The 12,616-nt window shown below is 38.0% G+C and overlaps 1 protein-coding gene across 11 annotated transcripts in view; it reads left to right on the forward strand.

Moving 5' to 3' along the window:
* Reps2 (RALBP1 associated Eps domain containing 2) overlaps nucleotides 1-12,616 on the forward strand; it is a 294,750-nt gene that overhangs the window by 191,008 nt on the left and 91,126 nt on the right. The gene's annotated exons all lie outside the window — the stretch shown is intronic.

Consider the following 12,616-nt stretch of genomic DNA (forward strand, 5'->3'; position numbering starts at 1 on the left):
ACAACTGACTACCTGGGCAATCACCCAAAGTCTCGTTTGCAATGTTGAGTCAACCAACTTTGGCTAAGGCCTAACATAACTGGCATACCATTATTAAAGGCAAGGAACTTTCTTAGGACTATCCTACCCTGTCTTGGCAAGATAAGACAATCCTGTTTCATCCACTTAGGGATATTCTGTATCTTTGTCAGAAGTTGAGGTATGGGCTTTTCTTAACCCAAAGGCCAGTTCTGCCAAGAAGACAAACTCCCAGTGGAGTGTCTTTGGTGCTCAACGTTCTCTCGGGAGTAGAGTGGTGTTGCCAGGAGTAATTGTGTCTCTTTGGCATAGAAATTTTAGGTTAGATTAAAGGCCATTTTCTACAGCTCTTCGAAGAGGCTGAAGATCATACTATCTATACTAAATATAATCTCTATGTAACTAAAAGACCTGATAAACTTAAAAATAAATATGACAAACATATAATTCTCAATACCTATCTAACTTTGAAGACTAAAAGAATAAACAACTGTGCAATATATGAAGACAATGATCTTCAACTGTAAACAATGTCATAGTATCAGAGGTAGAAATGTACAATGTAATATGGTAGAAGTATCAATACAATATAGACAAAGTTATAAGCATACTCATACAAAAATAGAGGTAGGAACACTCACATTCAATATTCAACATATCAGTATACAAGAAACAGTACCAGTACAATTTTCTATAAACAGTAATTCACAAATACCAATCATCCCAAAAAACCAGTTAATCCCCCTTCTTCTTCCTCTTCTCTCTTTTTTTTTTTTTTTTTTTTTCAAAAAATTATCACCCCATCCCCTCAACCCTAAACCAACCACTAAAAGATGTCCCCAACCCTGAGAGCAAACTCTGTTGGGAGAGGGGACGTCGTCCTCTAAGATTGCTTCTAGCTGACATGGGGGCGACGTTCTTCTTAGGGGGTCCTGTGAAAGCAAATGATGGTAAAATTCCCAAATTAACCTTTGACCTAAGAAAATTGTAACTAGTCTCAGAGCATTTTGAGAAGGTCCGACCAGAGTGTTGTCAAAAATGTGCACCATTCGAAATTGTCTCTTGTAGTTGGTACCAAAAAACAGGTCTAATATTAGCGCTTTTTTTTAAAAAAAAAATCATGACGTCATAAAAACCAGATGGAGTTGATGTTGTGGGGCCCCATCTTCATCCTGGAAACTTCAAAGATTACTGTAGGAAAATTTGTTGCTTGTTATGGGAAATTTAAACATTAACAACAAGGACATATACTGACATATAAAGAAAGACACAGATATGAGGAAAAGCAAAGAAAGTTTAAGACATATATATATATATATATATATAAATTAATACTTACAGAACAAGTCCCTCCATCAGTAATTAAATATTAGGGGTACCTTAAATTCTTTGAAGATGGGTATTTTCCTGTGGAGATAAGAAGAGAACCCTGCCCCCAACCTATTTGTATTACTTACCATCAGTATGATTGCCATCCATGTGATTGAATTTTTATTTATCTTTCCCAACTGGCTTCTCTTCATCAAAACGAACCTTTATCAATTTTGTTGGAATCCACAATTTTTCCTCACCTGTGGAGACAAGAGCAAATCCCCTTCCCCAACGCAGCACATCTCCTGGCTTCCATTGTGAGGTCAGCACATCCTTGAAATAAACTGGTTGATTTAGTTCAGTAGACTTTTCCATTATCCAATGTCTTTCTGCAGCCGATGTTCCCTTCTCATTAGCGTTGAGGAAATTCAAGGTTAACAAAGCATTATGTAACCTATTTCTGGGGGTGTTTTCCACCCCTTTCTGTTTGTTCAACATATCCTTTATAGTTCGATTTGATCTTTCTATGACTGCTTGACCTGTAGGATTGTATGGTATACCTGTAACATGCTTGATATTGTAATAATCAAAAAACCGTTTCATTTTTCTAGAGACATAAGCAGGACCATTATCTGTCTTTATTTGTGTAGGTATACCCATAATAGCCATGACTTCTAATAAATGAGTGATAACTGAATCAGCTTTTTCTGAACTTAAAGCCGTTGCCCACTGAAAGCCTGAATACGTGTCAATGGTGTGATGAACATATTTTAATTTGCCAAATTCTGCAAAGTGGAACACATCCATCTGCCAGATTTCATTCCTTTGGGTGCCCTTTGGATTAGCCCCTGCAGGCAGTGGCGTTTGGTTATAGAAAGAGCAAGTAGGGCATTTCTTTACAATCTCCCTAGCTTGTTGCCATGTAATAGAAAACTCTTTCTTCAAACCTTTGCTATTAACATGATGTTTTTTATGAAATTCAGAGGCTTGTAGCACACTACCAATCAATAATTGATCAATTTCTGCATTACCTTGTGCTAGAGGACCTGGCAGACCCGTATGGGATCGGATGTGTGTTATGTACATAGGGCAAAGCCTGTTCCTAATCAAATCTTGCACCTGGATAAACAAAGAGGTTAGTTCTGTATCATCAGGTATAAATTCAGCAGTTTCAATATGTAAAATAACTCTTTCTGCATATTGTGAATCAGTAACTATATTAATAGGTTCTTTAAAATCCCTTAGCACCATAAGAATGGCATATAATTCTGCCTTCTGGACAGAATCATAAGGACTTTGTTCCACCTTACCCAAGTCTTCTGATTTGTAACCTGCCTTCCCTGATTTATTGGCATCAGTATAGAACGTACGGGCTCCAGTTATTGGAGTATCACGGACGATTCGAGGAAGGATCCAAGAAGTTCTCTTTATGAAGTTAAGCCTCTTGCTTTTTGGATAGTTGTTATTAATGTCTCCCAAGAAATTAGCACAAGCTCTTTGCCATGGTTCATTATCTTCCCATAATTTCTTTAGTTCATCAGCAGTGAAAGGCACTATAATTTCTGCTGGGTCTATGCCTGCTAGTTGACGAAGTCTCAACTTGCCTTTTATAATTAACTCAGAGACTTTTTCTACATAAGTTTTCAGTTTCTTACTTGGTTTATGTGGTAAAAAGATCCATTCCAAGATAATATCATCTCTCTGCATTAAAATTCCTGTAGGGGAAATTTTTGATGGTAGTATGACGAGAATACAGTCGAGCTCTGGATTTACCCTGTCCACATGCGCCTGTTGTAATTTTTCCTCAATCATTGTCAGTTCCTTTTCTGCTTCAGCTGTTAATTCTCTGGGACTGTTTAAATCTTTGTCACCATCCAAGGTTTTGTTCAAATGAATTATTAGATCAGGTGTTATCCCAATAGCTGGCCGTAGACTGGAAATGTCCCCTAATAGTCTTTGAAAGTCATTAAGAGTCGGCGGAGCAAATGAATGTAGACAGATTATATAGATATATACAGCTTTAATAAGGAAATAGACTTACAGGACCACAGGTTCCCGCGGCGGAGCAAAAGACAAAAAAGGGCTGCTGGGCTCACGCCCGGCAGATTTATCCGTAAACATTAGCCCGAGGCGAACACGCCCCCAATGGGTGGGGCTATGTCCCTACAGATTTGCATTTCCCTGACAGCTAAGGAAGTTGAACATTTCTTTAAGTATCTTTTGGCCATATGAAAGTCTTCTGTTGAGAATTCTGTTTAGATCAAGGCCCCATTTTTAAGTTGGGTTATTTAGAATTTTACTGTGTTATTTCTTGAGTTCTTTATATATTTTGGAGATCAGTCCTTTGTCTGATGTGGGGTTGGTGAATATCTTTTCCCATTCAGTAGGCTGCCTTTTTGTCATATTTTTGTCTTATAGAAGCTTTTCAGTTTCAGGAGGTTCCATTTATTTATTGCTCTCAGTGTCTGTGCTACTGTGGTTATATTTAGGAAGTGGTCTCCTGTGCCCATGCATTGAACGTTACTTCCCACTTCCTCTTCTATCAGGTTCAGGGTGTTCGGATTTATATTGAGGTCTTTAATCCATTTGGACTTGAGTTTTGTGCATGGTGATGGATATGAATCTATTTTCATTCTTCTACATGTTGACATCTAGTTATACCAACACGATTTGTTGGAGATGCTTTCTTTTTTCAATTGTGTAATTTTAGCTTCTTTGTCAAAAATCAGGTGTTCATAGGTGTGTCGATTAATATCCATATTTTCAATTTGATTCCATTGGTTAACGTCTCTATTTTTATGCCAATACCAAGCTGTTTTCATAACTGTAGCTCTGTAATAGAGCTTGATATCAGGGATGGTAATTGCTCCGGAAGTTTCTTTATTGTATAGGATTATTTTGGCTATCTTGGGTTTTTTGTTTTTCCATATAAAGTTGATTATTGTTCTCTCAAGGTCTGTGAAGAATTGTGTTGGAATTTTGATGGGGATTGCATTGAATGTATAGATTGCTTTTGGTAGGATTGCCATATTTACTATGTTGATCCTTCCTATCCAAGAGCATGGGAAAGCTGTAGTGATGAGGGGAGCAGGCCTGATTTTCATCCCTCCCTGCTCCCACATGGTTAGCTTTACACCCAAAATAACAACACACAAATTGTATTCATTTAAACACTGCTTGGCCCATTAGTTCCAGCCTCTTAATGGCTAATTCTCACATCTTGATTAACCCATCTCTAATAATCTGTGTAGCACCATGAGGTGGTGGCTTACTGGGAAAGATTCAGCATGTCTGACCTGGTGGCTGGCTCCATCATGTCTGATCAGAGAGGAGAGGCATGGTGATTGCCTAACTTCCCTTATGTTTACTCTGCCTACCTAATTTTCTGTCCTATCAAAGGGCCAAGACAGTTTCTTTATTAACCAATGAAATCAACACAAAACAGAAGACCCTCCCACATCAGAAAGCTTTCCATTTTCTGGTATCTTCTTCAATTTCTTTCTTCAAAGACTTAAAGTTCTTGTCAAATAGGTCATTCACTTCCTTGGTTACTGTTACCCCAAGATATTTTATGTTATTTGTGGTTATTGTGAAGGGAGATGTTTCTCTGAATTCCCTCCCAGCTTCTTTATCCTTTGTGTATAGGAGGGCTACTGATTTTTTTGAGTTGATCTTGTAACCTGCCACATCACTGAAGGTCTCTATCAGCTGTAGGAGTTCTCTGGTAGGGAGTTTTTGGGGTTACTTATATACACTATCATATCATCTGTACATAATGAAAGTTTGGCCTCTTCCTTTCCAATTTGAATCCCATTGATCTCCTTATGTTGTCTTATTGCTATTGCTAAAACTTCAAGTACTATAATGAAGAGATATGGAGAGAGTGGACAGCCTTGTTTTGTTCCTGATTTTAGTGGAATTACTTTGAGTTTTTCTCCATTTAATTTGATGTTAGCTGTCAGCTTGCTCTATATTGCTTTTATTATAATTAGATATGATCCTTGTATCTCTAATCTCTCCAAGACCTTTATCATGAAGGGGTGTTGAATTTTGTCAAATGCTTTTTCAGCATCTAATGAAATAATCATATGGTTTTTTCTTTCAGTTTATTTATATGATGGATTACAGTGGTAGATTTTTGTATGTTGAACCAGCCCTGCATCTCTGGGATAAAGCCTACTTGATCATGATGGATGATTTTTTTGATGTGTTTTTGGATTTGGTTTGCCAGTATTTTATTGAATTTTTGCATCCATGTTCATGAGTGAGATTGGTCTGTAATTCTCTTTCTTGGTTGGGTCTTTGTGCAGTTTTGGTATCAGGGTAACTGCAGCTTCATAAAAAGACTTTGGCAATGTCCCTTATGTTTCTATTATGTGGAACACTTTGAGGATTATAGGTATTAGTTCTTCTTGAAAGTTCTGATAGAATTCTGCACTGAAACCATCTGGACCTTGGCTTTTTTATTTGGGAGGTTTTTGATGACAGCTTTTATTTCCTTGCAGCTTATAAGACTTTTTAAATTGCTCACCTGGTTTTCATTTAATTTAAATTGTCTATTTTTTTTTACATTTTCCAATTTTGTGGAGTATAGGTTTTTGTAATAAGACCTAATGATTCTCTGAATTTCCTCAGTGTTTGTTGTTATATTCCCCTTTTCATTTCTGGTTTTGTTAATTTGGGTGTTCTCTCTCTGCTTTTTGATTAGTTTGGATAAGGGTTTGTCAATCTTGTAGATTTTCTTAAAGAACCAGCTCTTTGTTTCATTAATTCTTTGGATTGTTTTCGGTGTTTCTATTTTGTTTATTTCAACCTGCAATTTGATTATTTCCTGCCTTCTACTCCTCCTGGGTGAGTGTGCTTCTTTTTTCTCTAGAGCTTTCAGGTGTGCTGTTAAATCACTAATGTGAGCTTTCTCTGTTTTCTTTTATGTGGGCACTTGGTGCTATGAACTTTCCTCTTAGCACAGATTTCATAGTGTCCCATAGGTTTGAATATGTTGTGCCTTCAATTTAATTGAATTCAAGGAAGACTGTAATTTTTTTTCTTTATTTCTTCCTGGTGAGCCTGACGGCATGCAGCAGAGCCCAAATGGTTGGGCGCCAGATGAAGATGGAAGTCACAAAATAATCCCACACTAGTTCAGAACTATGAATAATAAAAGATTATTTATTTATGGGAAAAACTTACAGATCACTAGATAACAGTTCTCTGTGTGAACTGGCACAGAGTCTATCAGCCTGAAGCAGGAGCCAGAAGCCAGATAGTGGTACATACTTTGCAACTGCTTTTAGATAATCAGAGACCACTCCCAAGTGGGCTAGTATCTTAAAGGCTATTGGCTGAAGAAGTGGAATGTGCTCCCACAGCAGGACCATGGGGATTGGGGTAAAAGGGAGGGTGGAAAGGGAATAGGAGTGGAAAAGGGGAGGGGGAGGAGAACTTGAAGGAACCGGGTAGTCAAGATGGGGAAAGGACATAGATGGTGAACAAGGAAAGAGGGAGCCATTATGGGGCTAGCAAGAAAACTGGCACTAGAGAAATCCCCAGGAATCTACAAGGATGACCACAGGCAATACCCTAAGCAATAGTGGAGAGGGTGCCTGAACTGGCCTTGCCCTTAGTCAGACTGATGAATATCTTTAATGTCACCATAGAACCTTCATCCAGCAACTGATGGAAACAGAGGCAGAGACCTGCATCGGAGCACTGGACTGAGCTCCCAAGGTCTAGTTGAAGAGTGGGAGGAGTGAAAATATGAGCAAAGAGGTCAAGACCATGATGGAAACACCCACTGAAATAGCTTACCTGAGCTATTTGGAGCTCACCAACTCTGGCTGGAGAGGGAGGGAACCAATAACATAGGAACAAACTAGGTGCTCAGAATGTGGGTGACAATTGTATGGCTGGGACAGAGCGAGGGGCCACTGGCAAGTAGGACCAGGATTTATCTCTACTGCTTGTTCTGGCTGTGTTTGCCCTTCCCCCAAGAATCAGGATAGTGGCATGGGTAGAAGTATTATAATTTGAAGGGTGTATATACAACATAAAATGTGAAATGAGACTTCACATAATCTCTCTTTTTTATATCTTTTTTGGTTCTATCTTCCTTTTTTGATTTTTAAAAAATGCTGGTGTGGGTGTGTGTGTGTCTGTGTGTGTGCGCACACATACGCATACATGTGCATATGCATGTATGTTTCTGTGTGGAGGCCAAAGGACAATCTCAGATATCATCTTCAGAAAGACCACCAATCTCCTTGAGATGGGGTCTTTAACTGGCCTGAAATGTTCCAAACAGCATAGGCTGACTGCTCAGTGAGCCCAGGGGTGCTTCCGTTTCTGCCTCCCCAGAGCTTGGATCAATTTTACAGATTACAGTAGTCTTTAATGACAAAAATGCACTTTAATATTTTACCAGAGACACCAGCTGTACCATGTACCCTAGAAAGTTTTTTTTTTCCAGAAAAAGAATTTTACGTTCTGTGAAAGGGGAACACCAAGGAGCTTTCTTTAGTTTTCTATAACAGTTTTGTTACCAAGGACAGAACCAGCCACATAATTTCTAGGTTCTGGGAAAAAAATAATAGGAAAAAATAATTGTTTACAACTTAATTTGAGCAGCATGTGATAGGTCACACCTGTATTTCCTTGTACTTATAGGGGATTGCGGTGAAGTTGGGCTACACAGTAACTTCCAGGCTACCCTGGGTTATGAAGTGAAACTGTGCTGCAAAACCACAAACCAAAAAAAGTATTATTATTATTATTTTTTACTTTGCCCTTTCTAAAATTATTTTTTATTGATTTTTATTGAGCTCTACATTTTTTTCTCTACTTCCCTCCCTGCCTTTCCCCTCCCCTTCAACCCTCCCCCAAGGTCCCCATGTTCCCAATTTACTCAGGAGATCTTTTTCTACTTCCCATGTAGATTAGATATATGTATGTCTCTCTTAGTGCCCTCATTGTTGTCTAAGTTCTCTAGGATTGTGATTTTTAGGCTGGTTTTCTTTGCTTTATGTCTAAAAACCACTTATAAGTGAGTACATATGATAATTGTCTTTCTGGGTCTGGGTAACTTCACTCAATATGATGTTTTCTACCTCCATCCATTTGCCCACAAATTTAAAGGTGATTTTTTTTCTGCTGTGTAGTACTCCATTGTGTAAATATACAACATTTTCTTTATCCATTCTTCAGTTGAGGAGCATTTAGGTTGTTTCCAGGTTCTGGCGATGACAAACAACGCTGCTATGAACATAGTTACGCATATGTCCTTGTGATACGATTGAGCATCCTTTGCGTATATACCCAAAAGTGGTACTGCTCAGTCTTGAGGAAGGTTGTTTTCTAAATTTCTGAGAAATTGCCACACTGACATCCAAAGGGGTTGTACTAGCTTGCACTCCTACCAGCAATGCAGGAGTGTTCCCTTTACTTTCACATCCTCTCCAGAATAAGCTGTCATCAGTGTTTTGGATCTTGGTCATTCTTGCAGTTGTAAGATGGAATCTCAGAGTTGTTTTATCTGATATATAAGGATGTTGAGCATTTACTTAAGTGTCTTTCAGCCATTTTAGAGTTCTCTGTTGAGAGTTCTCTGTTTAGGTCTGTACACCATTTTTATTGGATTATTTGTTCTTTTGATGACCAATTTCTTGAATTCTTTGTACATTTTGGAGATCAACCCTGTGTCTGATGTGGGCTTCGTGAAGATCTTTTCCCATTCTATAGGCTGCCATTTTGTCTTATTGTGTCCTTTGATTTACAGAAGCTTTTCAGTTTCAGGAAGTCCCATTTATTAATTGTTTCTCTCAGTGTCTGTGCTAATGGGGTTATATTTAGGAAGTGGTCTCCTGTGCCAATGCATTCAAGTGTACTTCCAACTTTCTCTTCTATGAGGTTCAGTGTGTCTGGCTTTATGTTGAGGTCTTTGATCCATTTGGACTTGAGTTTGGTGCATGGTGATAGATATGGATCTATTTTCATTCTTCTACATGTTGATATCCAGTTATGCCAGCACCATTTGTTAAATATGCTTTCTTTTTTCCATTTTATATATTTTTGCTTCTTTGTCAAAATCAGGTGTTCAGTTCCAAAGCTACAGAGAAACCCTGTCTTAAAAAACAAAACAAAACAAAACAAAAATCAGGTATTTGTAGGTGTGTGGATTAATATCTGGGTCCTCGATTCAGTTCCATTGGTTCTCCTGTCTGTTTTATGTCAATATCAGGCTATTTTCAGTAATGTAGCTTCTGTAGTAGAGTTTGAAGTCAGGGATTGTGATGCCTTCAGAAGTTCCTTTATTGTACAGGAGTGTTTTGACTATCCTGAGTTTTTTGCTTTTCCGTATGAAGTTGAGTACCATTATTTCTAGGTCTGTGAAGAATTTTGCTGGGATTTTGATGGGCATTGCCTTGAATCTGTAGATTGCTTTTGGTAAGATTGCCATTTTTACTATGTTAATTCTACCTACCCAAGAGCATGGGAGATTTTTCCACTTTCTGGGAATCACCTGACTTCTAAGCATTGCTTTTTAGACTCTCTTCTGTTGACCTGTATGCTTATTCTTATATCAATACTACATTGGATATACACTTTTAAAGATTTATTGTATTATTTATTTATGTGTGTGTTTATTTATGTAAGTGCAAGTACCAGTGGAGGCCAGAAGAGGGTATCCAGTGCCTGGGAACTGGAGTTAATAGACAGTTGTGAGCTGCCACGTGGGTGCTGGGAGTCAAACTTAGAACTTGTGAATAGGTGATCACAAGACTAAATACTTGCATTAATAGCATTTTTATTTTATTTAAAATTAAAAATTTATTTTGTTTAATATGTTCTTTGGCCTCTTCCTACATGTATATAAATAATGCATTCTAACCATTCTCAACACACCCTTTCTCATTGCTATCCTACTTCTGCCAACCCCATGTTTTTCCTGCAGATCCCTTTCCCAAATTTATGTCTTTTGTTTTGTCTCGTGTCCTATTAAGGTTAACCAAGGCCATCTGTGTGACCATGGCTTTAGAGCTATTCATTGGAGCTCAGTGGGCTCACCAGTAGGCTCACAATTACCAGTAGTGAATAGTTCATTTCGAAGTAGGGCTCCATGAGTTCTTCTCCATCAGTGGCTGATTGTTGTGCAGACTCAGTATAGGTTAACTTCAGATGCTGAGTTCATCATAAAGCAATGACTGTGTTGTGCCTAGAAGATGACCTTTCATAACCCTTTTCCCTATCCTTGGCTCTAAAATTCTTTGATCCTTCTGTAGTGTTTCCTGAGCCTTGGAGGAGGTGGTATAAGCATCCTGTTAAGGGCTAGCCAAGTCATCACTCTTTCTCTGAACAGCTGTGCATCTCTGTATTAATATCCATTCACTGTAAAGAGAAGCTTCTCTGGTTAAAGCTGAGAATAATATTTGCCTATGAATAGAAGTTTAATTTTAGAACATATTTTGATATCATATATACAAATTTAACTAAACAACAGTAGTAAATCTCTTTTCCGACACCAGACCTAGATTTCCCTATATGTTTTCAGTTGGGTTTGTAGTACTAAGCATGGGTTCCTTCTTGGGAAGCAAACATTTTAAATATATTTATTCATTCTCCCTCTCACCTTTTTCTGTGTATACCATGTCATATGTGTGGAGGTCAGAGGATAACTTGGGGAAGTAGCGGAGTCATTTTTTTCCTTCTACCGTGTAGGTCCCAGGGATCAAACTCAGGTCACCTGGCCTGGTGGCAAGTGCCTTTATCCACTGAATCATCTAACTGTCCTTTAGATTTTTTTAAAATAAAAATATTTGCATTATTGTTAGTGTGTGTATAATGTGTGTGAACTTGTATGCAATGGCTTATGTATTTGTCCTTCCACCTTTATTCAAGTTCTGGGGTTGAATTCACATTGCCAAGCTTATTTACCCACTGAGCCGTATCACCTGCTTATTTTTAGTTTTCAGTCTGTGGTTTATAGAATTATCAGGAGCATCCTTTTACTATGATCTGGTGTATTCTTGCTTTGAGGCATTTTGAAATGTTCATTCCTTGAGTTTAGATCCCCAAACCCATCCAGCTACTTATGCTTATCTCCTTGTGTGTTTCTGCTCTTTACCTATCTTAAAGGCTCAAAATGTTCATTTGATTACTGTTCCATAGTGCTAGTAAACTTGACTTTATCCTTTTATTTCCCCAGACCTTAATATTTTCATCTGCAAAGTAGAAGAATTGAAATTCATTTTGTTACTTTTCCAAACTTAGTCATTAAGATTGTCCTTATTGAATAAAGCACATGTAAGTTTATCTCTTTTAATTGATGGCAAAATTGTGTCCCAGTTGACATAAAATTTAATAGGCTTGTATATCGGGGATGTGTGTGTATGGACAACCAACAGGGATAGAGGTAGAGATTATTAGGAAGGTGCTCCTGGCAATTCTTTTGTTAAGTACATAGGTATAGCTGTACTATCACAGTGTATGACCGAGTCATCACGGGATGTATATAAGGTCACAAATACTTCTGTGACTAGAAAGAAAGTAATGAACAATTTCTATTACTGTGAAATAACCACTTTATGAAACTGTCAAGGAGAAAAAGGGTCCCTCAGGACGAGACTCCTGAAGCTTTTCATATGGCTGACTGCACTTGATTGATGCTTATAAGTCTAGGTCTTCTCAGCTGACTAATTTTAACATTTTCCCTCCTCTGAGTGCCCCCCATTGGAGTTTGAATGTTTTTCTTTTCTTCATAAACTATTCTTAGTTAGTGGGGATCAGAGCTCTTTTCCATAGCTGAAGTTATTCCAAGTTTCAGTCCCCTAAAGAATTGTCCTTCTGGTCTTGAAACTTTGAGTCATCACATCTGCTGCTCTAGTTCCGCTCTGTAAGTCAGAGCATGTGTTCCTTTTCCTGATAGTTTGGACCTGGTACAAATCTGAAGGAAATTAACAAATAGTGATGTCTATGAATACTGTTTTGCTGAGAATATTCCTTTGGAACAAGCTGTTAATTCTGTAGACCAGGCTGTCTCAGGACTCATTATATAGCCAAGGTTAGTCTTCAGAGTGCTGGGATTATAAACATGTACTACTGTATCCAGTTTGTCTGGAAATATCTAATTACAATGATGTAAAAGGATAAAAAGTGTTAAAGGTTAGTGTTTTGGGAGCAGTCCAGAGGATTAGGCTTAATGAATTTGAGAAATAATTTTATAGTTTCGGTTGTGAGCCTAGCTTTAACAGTTGAGCCATCTGTCCAGCCCAAGAAAATAATTTTAAACTGGGAG

The sequence above is a fragment of the Chionomys nivalis genome, chromosome X, assembly GCF_950005125.1.
Source record: "Chionomys nivalis chromosome X, mChiNiv1.1, whole genome shotgun sequence".
Classification (NCBI taxonomy): domain Eukaryota; kingdom Metazoa; phylum Chordata; class Mammalia; order Rodentia; family Cricetidae; genus Chionomys; species Chionomys nivalis.